The sequence below is a fragment of the Helianthus annuus genome, chromosome 15 (assembly GCF_002127325.2).
Source record: "Helianthus annuus cultivar XRQ/B chromosome 15, HanXRQr2.0-SUNRISE, whole genome shotgun sequence".
Taxonomy (NCBI): Eukaryota; Viridiplantae; Streptophyta; class Magnoliopsida; order Asterales; family Asteraceae; genus Helianthus; species Helianthus annuus.
The window spans coordinates 22,370,053-22,380,742 of NC_035447.2; the positions used below are offsets into that span (position 1 = coordinate 22,370,053).

The 10,690-nt window shown below is 33.8% G+C and overlaps 1 long non-coding RNA gene across 30 annotated transcripts; it reads left to right on the forward strand.

Annotated features, from left to right (window-relative positions):
* The first annotated feature begins 733 nt into the window (after nt 1-733).
* Nucleotides 734-7,625, forward strand: LOC110911107. 30 transcript variants are annotated; one of them, XR_004880477.1, is made up of 17 exons: nt 738-1,520; nt 1,948-2,001; nt 2,103-2,194; nt 2,275-2,389; nt 2,645-2,772; nt 2,885-2,923; nt 3,068-3,289; nt 3,372-3,692; nt 3,785-3,821; nt 3,932-4,045; nt 4,126-4,328; nt 4,783-4,903; nt 5,659-5,814; nt 5,920-6,034; nt 6,260-6,345; nt 6,927-7,018; nt 7,156-7,625. It is a non-coding gene; the product is annotated as an uncharacterized LOC110911107 (long non-coding RNA). The 30 variants fall into 30 exon arrangements; XR_004880475.1 differs by adding an exon at nt 1,696-1,740 and having other exon boundaries at nt 739-1,520; nt 2,882-2,923; nt 3,039-3,289; ... (1 more) ...; nt 3,571-3,692; nt 6,260-7,625; XR_002576789.2 differs by having other exon boundaries at nt 739-1,520; nt 3,039-3,289; nt 6,930-7,018.
* The last annotated feature ends 3,065 nt before the right edge of the window (nt 7,626-10,690 follow it).

Here is a 10,690-nt window from a genome sequence, read left to right on the forward strand (position 1 = left end):
TCTTAGGTGTAATAATAATTTGAATTTTTTTAAATAAATTCATAATTGTGAAGAAATTTGAGAGACTTGCTGCAATTCAAAAATTTCACAAGAAAAATAGAGATATAGAAATAAAAATGTACATGACAGGTAGAAATATATGTATATACACGGATTCGAATCGAATATCTATGTTGACTCTTTTCACAACTCGTTATAATTTAGAATTCGGTTCAAATACTAGCAAGGTTTCTGAAACTCGAAAAACTGAATTTGAATTCGTGACTTGAATTGTCTTAGTTTGAATTCATATTTTCAATGTGAGTTTTCAATTCGTGATTTTGAATTCATATACATGCATATGCATTAGTGCCCGTCTTATTAGCGAGGCATTGTGATGTTTATCATTTCTCTGTTGAGTGTCGACTTAGACAAACGATTATAATGAAAGCAAAGTTGAAACCAAGAAGTGAACTTAAGATGAATTAGTTAATATTCATTTAAGCTATTATAAGTCATTGTTTGTTCTGATTTTCTCAGTTTCATTTATGTTATCAAAATTATTATAAAGAAATGAAAATTGTTTTATAGCCCAAGTGTTTTAGTTGGGGCAACTTTTCTATCTATCTATTATACTAAATGAATTCTCTTAGGCCACAAGGGCTATTCTTAGCCAATCATTTTGATAATGTGGACATGCTCTAAAGGCTGATAATTCCCTATGGGCGGCAATCTCTTTTCCTTTATACTCCATCAATCCTTCTCACGTACGTTTCTTCAAACCACCGTCTCTCTCTCTCTCTCTATTCTTTTTCCATTTTATTTCATCTTCCATACACGCTCATTATTCACATTCATCTTCCACCACTTTCTCTCTCATCTTGATTTTAAGAAAATACTGATTCCAATTTTAGGGTTCTTCCATTCCAGTATTGTTGATTGCATCTATGGCGATTTTCAGAAAACCCTCATTCCTTTGGTTTAGGCGTTAAAAATCTATTCCTTTTATCATACGCTTTTGAGCGGATGATCTCTGTAACCAGACTTTCTTTTTTTACTTCTCCCCTTTTCTTTCAATCATCTTACAATCACCAAATCTAAACCTCAGCCGTATCCTACTTTGGCGCCTTCATATGACAATTTCAAATACATCGATTTCATCTTCAAAGAAACCAAGTAAGTTTATAAATGAAATCTTGAATGTGTTCAGAAATTAGGGTTTTTTTTATGATGGTGATGATTATGATAATATGAGAACTTGGAATTTGATTCTTCAATCTTGATTCGTCTGATTTTGTTTATCTTTCACGTGCTTTAAACTGAGTTTGACGGGTCTGGTACTGGTAGTCGCCGGTGTGTTTGGTTTTGTTTGTTGGCTATTGTTCTGATTGAAGAAGGATGAAGAGAAAGAAACACTTTGGTAGTTGCACCATTAGAAATTGCAAGTCAGTGAAACACTTTGGTAGTTACATCTATACTATGCGATTCTCATCAAAGTGATTATCGAAACCCTAAATTGGAACCAGTCGAGGCAAATCTAGGTAACTTTACTCTTATTTACATCGATATTACACGTGATTTTAATCGTTTACTCTTATTTGTTGTTTTGGAGATTATGTTTTGTTTTGTGTAAAATAAGATGTTTTCAATGATTTATGTTCATATGTGTCATATGGGGTGTGTAAATTTCAAAACTTTTGGGGTTTTTATTCTCAGGTGGTGTTTGCAATTGAAAATCTTGCTAAATTTCAAAACAATATGGTACGATAATTTTCCACCAAGCACTCTTTAACTAATTATCTAATTATTTTCGTATCCTCTCTCTCAAAGTCTATTTTCTGAAGTTAATTATTTGACTTTACTTACTGCCAATTACATGATCACTCTCAAAATGCATTTCTTTTTATTAATATTCATTTGTTTTTTTTTAATTGGACTCAGAATTTACCTTTCTTTTATGGTGTGTAGGCGAATAGTCATGTGATTCTTCAACAAGATCTGAAGGATGTCAAACTATGGCAGGTGATTCTTTTAACCTCTAATCAGAAAAGAAATCGTTTTAATTAGTATTATATATTTTTTTAATAATGCCAGTGTGTTTATAACTTCATATGATATTTCAGGTTCACACTCTGTTAAAGGGTTTAGAAAATATAGCTGCCAGTTCAGATATGCCAATGTTAGTTTGTGGGGACTTTAATTCTATTCCTGGAAGGTTTGTTATTTATTTTTTGATTTAATATATAAGAATCATATTAGTTTTATAGAATATTGATTGTTAAAACTGGATTGCAGTGCTCCTCATGCGCTTTTAACAATTGGGAAAGTTGACCCATTGCATCCTAATTTAGTAGTTGACCCTCTCGGAATTCTTCGTCCCACTACAAAGTTGACTCACACTCTGCCCTTGGTAATTTAAGTCTTCAATTATTTCTTAAAAGTTATTGAGTAAAATGTTTTTGAATAATCTCATATGAGTAATGTTAGATCTAGATATTCTTTTGATTTTATTTGTTAATCTGCGATGTTTGTTTGAGATCATAATTTCGCTTTTAAATCAAAACTGATGAATTGTGTTTTAGATTGGTATGTTTTTTGGATATTAATTTAGTTAATTTTTAGGATTTTACTTGTGATTTATGGATTTAGGCATCATAATTTTTAGGATAGTCGCAACAACGAGAAGTGGTTGTGCATATCTCCAATGAACAAGAAGAAGAGGATGTGCTTCTCTTTAGTCAATAAGAAGAAGAGGTTGTGGTTCTCTTCAATATAGTTCAGCGGCAAAAGAAGGTACTTATTTCATTTTTTCATTCTTTCAAATGAATTTATTTTTTTGATTGATTACATAACTAAATGTACGTGGTTTTCTAATTTGTGTTATTGTTGATGGATCAATAAGAAGAATAAGATGCCAGCATCTTCAACATATAAGAAGAGAAAGGTAAGAATACTTTTTGACCATATCTGGAGCATGTACGCCTTTATTCAGGTTGAAAAAAGCCAATATTACTTTTTTTGCTTTATTTGCTTATGCAATTAGTTTTTGTTTTGTATAGGTTTGACAAGCGAATCACGTCTTTTGCAGAAGAAAAGTTTCACAGAGATCGTAATAATATCTGATGACAAGGGTGATGGTTGTGAAAGTTTCGTATAAAGAAATTTCACCCATGACCACATACCGATTCGACTCTTTGGAGTTTCAACTGGATCCATTGCTTAGAGCAACATGTCATGCTGATGGTGATGTTAATTATGAAACTGGCTATTTTTCATACCACCCTTGAAACATAAACCAAGTATATTTCAGGTATTGTGACATTCTTTTCCATGTGTGTTATTTTGTTGTTTTCTTTTCATGGTCTTGATTTTATTGTTACATTTCATTGCAGTTGATTTTTGAGCTTGGTCCTTACATTGATGAGCTATCAAAAAACTGGTGGCGCTATAAAGGAGTTCGGTAACCCCAAGTAACTAATTTTCTATATTTTCCCTAATATTCTATAGGTTATGAGTTTTGTTAGTTTGACCATAAATGTCAAAATAGCGATTCAAAATCCTTACATAATCAAATACAACGGAACTACTCAGTGACTAAAATGTATATGGAGAAGGGACAGTTTGAAAGGAATGTTTAAAGGAAATGGCACCAATTGTGCACGCATCGTCCCAAACACTGTTGTCAGGTTCTTTAGCTATGAAGAGGCATCCAAGTAAGTTACCTGCTGGTCAACATGTTTTTTTCTTCAAAGTTGATTACTTTTAATATCTATGGTTCAAATGGCACTCTTTTATACATGAACAGGGGAATCTTGGGCTATATCGACGGCAACCTGGAAATGGTACTAATATATCTTGTGCCTTTTCTTATAATAATCAGCTTACTCGGTTAACTCACCCATTTTAAATAAAATTATGTGTATTAAAAACATGTTTATATCTTTTGTTCCAGAGGATACTGAACTCATCCCTCTATTACGCTCGGAGCTAGCGTTTGCGCTGGAATAATTGCCATGTCAACAACCTTCTTATAATGGACTTGGTTCGACGATGTCTTACTGTCAAGGTATACTTTACAATCTTCTGGTTCATTGAAATTTTGTATTTTTTTTTTGTTTATGTCAGTTAGATTCTACGTTGTCAAAGGCACTCTGGGCGCGCGCCTAGGCGCTCAGTCGAGACAAGGCAAGGGTAAAGCGCCTGGTGGTGACCAAAGTGACCATCTGCAACTTTCTTAAGAAAGCAAAGCTCAGGCGCTCAGCCTGGTGCCAGGCACAGGCGCAAAGAGGCGATGGTTTCAAACAAATTAGGCGCCATTTGATTTTTCAGACCAAGAATCTGCAGAAAAGGTTCCTCCTCCACTGTTCACTGCCGAAAAAAGTTCCTGACTTACTGTCCTTTGTAAATTTTACTTCATTGCTTTTGGGTTTTCTTCATTATATTTTCACTGCAATAAAATTATTTTAGTATACATAGGGTTTAAAAGGTGTACAAGTAGATATTATGTTGATCTATTAATCACATTATTTAAAACGGGTTCTAAAGTTTTTGATATAGGTTAGATGATTATAATTTTTAATTATATTAGTTTTTTTTAAATATGTTTAGGGAGTAATAACAGTTTTATATACGTAATATATATATATATACACATATATTATTGCGCCTTACTTATCTCGGGCGTGCGCTTTTCTTGCATCGTGTGTCTAGGCTCCAGGCAAGGCCTATTCGCCTTGAGTTCGCCTTGCGCCTTTGACAACATAGGTTAGATTAAGTTTTTTCACTATATTTTTTTAATTGCAGACTTATAAATCTCCTAGCCACTAGCAAGTATGGAGGAATTGCACATGCTCTTGCTACAGTACTCCGTGAAGAAGGCTTGCATGCATTATACAAAGGATGGCTTCCTTCTATCATTAGTGTTGTAAGTTTAAGTTCTAATGTTTTTAATAATGGTCTTAACATGTTATATGTTGGATTTAGGTTTTTATTGTAGATTTCTTATATAAATAACAAATTAGGTGCTGGCTAACTTGGTTTAAAAAAAAGGTTGCCTTAGACATGTGAGGCGATTGAAAAAATGCTTTCGATCAATATTTATCCATTTTTATATATTTTTAAAACATTTTCTCCAGTTTAAGAAAAAAACTTGACTGGTGATTGCATGAGGCAAAGCTCAAAATGGCATGAGACGCGCACATCGGGAGTGCCTCTTGCATATAGTTTACAGGTTGTATATAGAGGTTATTATATTTAATAGTATATAGAGGTTTTAGTATCTAAATTATGTGCATGTGATGATATAACCGACCAGAAATATAAAAAGTATTACATAAATACCTTAGCGCCTCACGTATGTGATGTTTGCGTGTTCACATCTGGTCTCGCGTCACTGCTCCTGTCTATAAATGGGTGGACCGAGGTTGTACAACTGTTGTGTTTGCTGAAAATATGTTGATCTTCACGATGATATCTTTCCAAAGCTTTTTAGGTAAGAGGTTTATACTACTTTCAAAGTGTTCGATGAAATGTCAAGCTGAATGATTGTTTTGCTTTCTATAATGCTCTTTTTTTATTTTCTTTTTCGATTTTTGTGTTTGAGGTGTGGAATGATATAGAAGCTTTATGAATAATATTTTTTATTCTTATATATTAATTTTGTTGTCGGGGTATTGGCAGATCTTTAGCTGTTGGTTTGATGGTTTACAACTGAGACGAACACTAGCTAACTGATGTAGGGTTTCGGAAATGGTCGGATGTCCAGTTTTGGTTCCGGCAACTCCGATGCAGGTCTGTAGTCAAATTTTTAAACCACAACATTGGTCTGAACAATAGGTATATCCAATTGCGTTCATTTTAGTTTATGGTTCTTGAGTTGTGTTTCCAGATTTTATATGGTGGACTTACAATTGCGTGGTTTACCTCTGTACTATTTTGTAGATTTGATTGTTTGGGATGATAGCCCTCATAGGGTTTCTGTGATTGGGGTTAAATGTAGTGCAACAACATGACAACGGCAGTGGCAAGCTAGGGTTTGTTTACTTTTATTAGTGAGGTAATATACTGCTTAGACCTATTATTTTTGTGGTTCATCTTCACCAAGTAGTTTTATCTAAAGATAAATTTTTTGAACATGTTATTTCCAAGTTTAAAAAATTGAAGACAAAGTCATTTTAGTTTATAGACTGCACTTGCACAATTAATCAAACGGCAATGTTAATTGTCAAAAATTGTTGCTATGACCATCATGTAAGTAACTATTACTTAAAATATTGTACAGTGGTTCGACTGAAGATGCTTTGCTGAAGCGATAGCAAATCATTAGTTAGAAGTTGATCGTTGCTTCATGGAAGTCAATTGGCAAAGGTACATAAAAAGTCCATCTTATCATGTCAAGAAAAGTGTTTACGGGTCAATTCAACCCGGTACAACCTATTTTAATATGTATTAGAAAATGACTATTTCTAACCTGTCAAGTGACCGCCCCGTCCATCTTACCACCTCTCCTAAAACTAAATATGCTAATATCACAAATTACTCTTTCAATGATATTACACTTCCAACTAAAATTCATTTATCCTCTATGCAGTTAGTGCGGTAAAATATCGGATATCTTGACCGAATTTGAGATATAGGTTATCTCGGAGAGATATTGGTGGGGTATGGTGATTTTAATATAATAAGGAATTTATATATATAGCAATTTAACACTAATAATTGAGTGATATATCGGCTATATCGGTCAAACATCGGTGATATCGGTCAATATCGCCTATAATATCAGTACCGATATTTTGACTGATATTTTACTAGAGGACCGATATGACCGATTTAACCGATATTAACTGCATAGCTTATCCTTTAATATTGTTTTTTTTTTTTGAATTTAGCCTTTCTACAACCTGGGAAGTTTTTTATTTTCAAACGTAGAACTCATTATTGTGTAGTAGGATAAAGGGGGTGTTTGAATATGTTGGTGTGAAGCAAATTTCTCATTGGTATCACTGAACCTAAAAAGATTTGCATCCTTGCTGAAAGGGTACTTCTTTCCTTTTTGTATTTATCTTGGGCGTTTCATTCGTTGATTTCAAGTAATTAAAATATGTGTTGCATTTGATTGAAAAAATAATAATGTCACTTTGTTTTGCGCAATCTTTGTGGCAATTAATTTCACAGTGGTGCAAGATACCCTCATTTTATGCTTTCCGTGTGAAGGATTTGTTAGGAATGCACAGGTACTTCAAAGTGTCGAAGAAGAAAGCGAGTACATGCTATCGTTTTATAATTATTGTTTTTCGTCATACCTATTTATAATTACATTTGATGAGTTATCATTTTGAATCATTTAAATGTCAATTTTTTTTCTTTTGTTGCGGCAGTCTATGAACGTTGTGTTGTAATTCGGGTCGTGATAAAACTGTGCGTACATGTTTGGTCTACTTTGTACACATATTGTATATAACACACGTACAGTGGGGTTATGGGTTTCGAGCCACGGTGGTTGTGGTCTATAGACACCGATCTGTGGCAAATGGGCTTGGTCATGTAATGGGTCATAAAAAGAAATAAACCCGATGAGCCGAAGCCATAACGTCCAAGTCACATTTCATATTCATTTATTTTAATTAAGTGTAATTTTATATTTACTTTAGTACTAATACTGAAACAAATCTTTCATTAAAATATTTATGAAAACACCATTAAATAATATTTTTTTTGAGACCACCCGTGTAACACACGGAGTCTTAAGCTAGTTCTCAAATAAAACAGAGCTAAGGGTGTAAGGAGTGGTTAAACACTTTGGAGTGGCAAACCAAAAAACCGACCAATCAGAGCGCACCATGTCAATCAGTCAAAAGTGTTTAAACTTTGGTGAAAAGTGTTGACAATGGTTTAGACACTTGGAGAAGTGGTAAACTATTTAAAAAAAAAGAAAAAATTGTGATTGATTGAGATAGGAATGGACCCCACCCACAATACCCCCTCTCTCTCTCTCCTTCCTCCCTTCCCCGAATCGGCTAACCTTCACCGAATTGGTGAAATTTGATGACTAAAGTTTTGTTGGTGGTGGTGTTACCGAGTGACAAACTCACTTTGCCAAGTGAGTTTGCCGCCCACTCCTTACACCCTAAGGTTTGTACTCAACAAATCATCCTTATGCCTTGTAAATAATTTTATTGTGAAACCATCCTTATGTCCTATAAATAATTTTATTATGAATATGATTATAGAGTTAACGTTTTGTTTGTTTGCAAATTTTCATTAAAAAAAAAAAAAAAAAAAAAACAGTTTCTTAAACAAAAAATGAATTTTGGAAGTATCAATTAATTCAGGTTACTAAACGCACGATTAACCTTTATTCACCGAATAAAAGTAATTTGAGGTCCACATGTATAAACGATTTATGATATTATTTTCTAAAATAATAGGTAAAGTTACAAGGTCTCTTTGGAGACAACCTCCTTTCACATTTGATATCAAACAAAAATTGCCTCGAGAAATGTGGCTCCTACCACATGCTTGTCTCGAGACCATCGCCATTTAATATTTGATTTTTATAATTAACTAACATTTAAATTGTTTTTAACAAAAGAAAACATCATATAGTATTTCGGGGATTCTATTGGCACACCGCCACCGGCCCCTCTAGTCGCACATCTTGAAAGTCCAATACGAATAGTATAGACCTATACGATCTGTATTGGATAAAGTTAAGACATGGCAAACTGACAGGTGCAGGGCTTGTCTGGTTGCTAGCCTATACCTAACGTATAGGTCTATACGATGCTATTAAAGCCCTGAATTTTTGAGGTTGAATTTTGGTGTGTTGTGTTTGGTTTTTGGTGTTTTGGGTTTGGTTATTGGTGTTTATTATTGGTTATTTTTGTTTTAATGAGTTTTAAAATCTTTATTATTTTTTTATCGTTAAGTATCGTGTTGTATCGTATCACATTTTTAACTTAATATCGTATTATACCGTATCGTGGCGTATCGTATCACATCTTTATTATTTTTTTATTCGTTAATTAAGTATCGTATTATAGCGTGTCGTGGTGATCTGTATTATAGCGTATCGTGGCGATCTGTATCACAAGCTTCTGCCTTTGGAACCACAAACTACATCTTTGATGATCAAAAATGTTCCAAATAGATATACGTACGTAACTCTTCATTTATGACGTGTCGTATGATATCATATCATCCTTGTACCGTATCGTGCCGTATCGTAGTTGTATTTTGTATTATTTTTTATGTTGATGTATTCACGATGTGTGATATTATACATTATACGTAACAAAGCAAACCAATATAAACAGCTAAAATAAACAATCATAAATACAAATAAATTGAACCTCCAAATTTAATTACATAACAAGTTTGTATATATACATGGCATCGTCCAAAATATATAAACTGTCAAAATACAAAAAAGTAAAGCGATCCTAAACCGCTGGATCCTGACCCTCCTGACTGGTGTCTGAGGCCCTCGCCCCTTGAGTCGCACCTGAGGGCCCCACCTCCTGATCCGTATCCTGTCCAGGACAAGGCGACAACATATATTATAATCCACTTGCAGTGAATATTTTATATGGAAATTAGATATTTTATTATATTTTTAACTTTAAACATGTTTTAAATATCAGTGAATAAAGATGTAAAGCTTAGACAAAGTCCTCGTAGACAACATAAAATAGGTTTTGCAAATATGATACACTATAGAATGGTGAGAAGAGATACATTTACATTCCACTCGCTATAATTAGAGATACCGTTGTTTCTGGTTCAAAAGTTTCTATAAAAATGGGAAATGCCCTACCTTTGAGTGTGGTTTGAACTATTGATTCACCTAATTGGAGGTAATCAATTAGGTTTATGACAAAACCTAAAAATCGATCACTAATCTAATTTAAGTACCTCTACTTTGAGTAATGGTTAAATGCACTAAAATTTGGTATGTGTTATTTTTTTGTTATTATACATACCATGCTTTACTTTTTTTTCTAGTTATTTGTAACATATTAATATTATTGTATGTATGTAATTGTAACATCTTAATATTATTGTATGTAAATCGGTTGCATTGGAGATTTGGAGTAATATCACTATGTTACAATCAGTGGCGGATCTAGGATTCCGACTAAGCGAGAACGTTTTATAAATAGGCGGTAACGAAATCGAAAAAATGTCAAATTTTTCCAAAATTTACACTAAAAACGTCAAAAATTTTCCGACCAAGCGGTAGCGGAGGCTACCCCTTGATACAAGGTGCATCCGCCCCTGGTTACAATACGTAGAATATTAATTTATAATTCTGGAAAAAAGTGGACAAAAGAGTATATTAATAGGGGTCGGGACTCGGGAGGAAAACCCATTTGTGCACATGTTTAAATGTTACCCGTTTTGACTGCCACTCGTTTTTTTTTTTTTTTTTGAACGGCAAATTTGGATCACTGGGATTTCATTAACAGACGGTCTTCCTGCAGATGATGTGCTTGTCTTATGGAGCCGCCCCCACCAGGCAGGCGGCCACGGGTCATAACGCACTCTTCGCACAACAAATCCAATCTCCACTAGACAATAATGCCTATACACCAATTCAGGAGGAAACCCAATAAATCTGGGAAAACCCCCTTTATGGGAATCGAACCCATGACCTAATGGTCATAAGCCTTAACCCATCACCAAGATACCACTAGGCTATAATGCCATG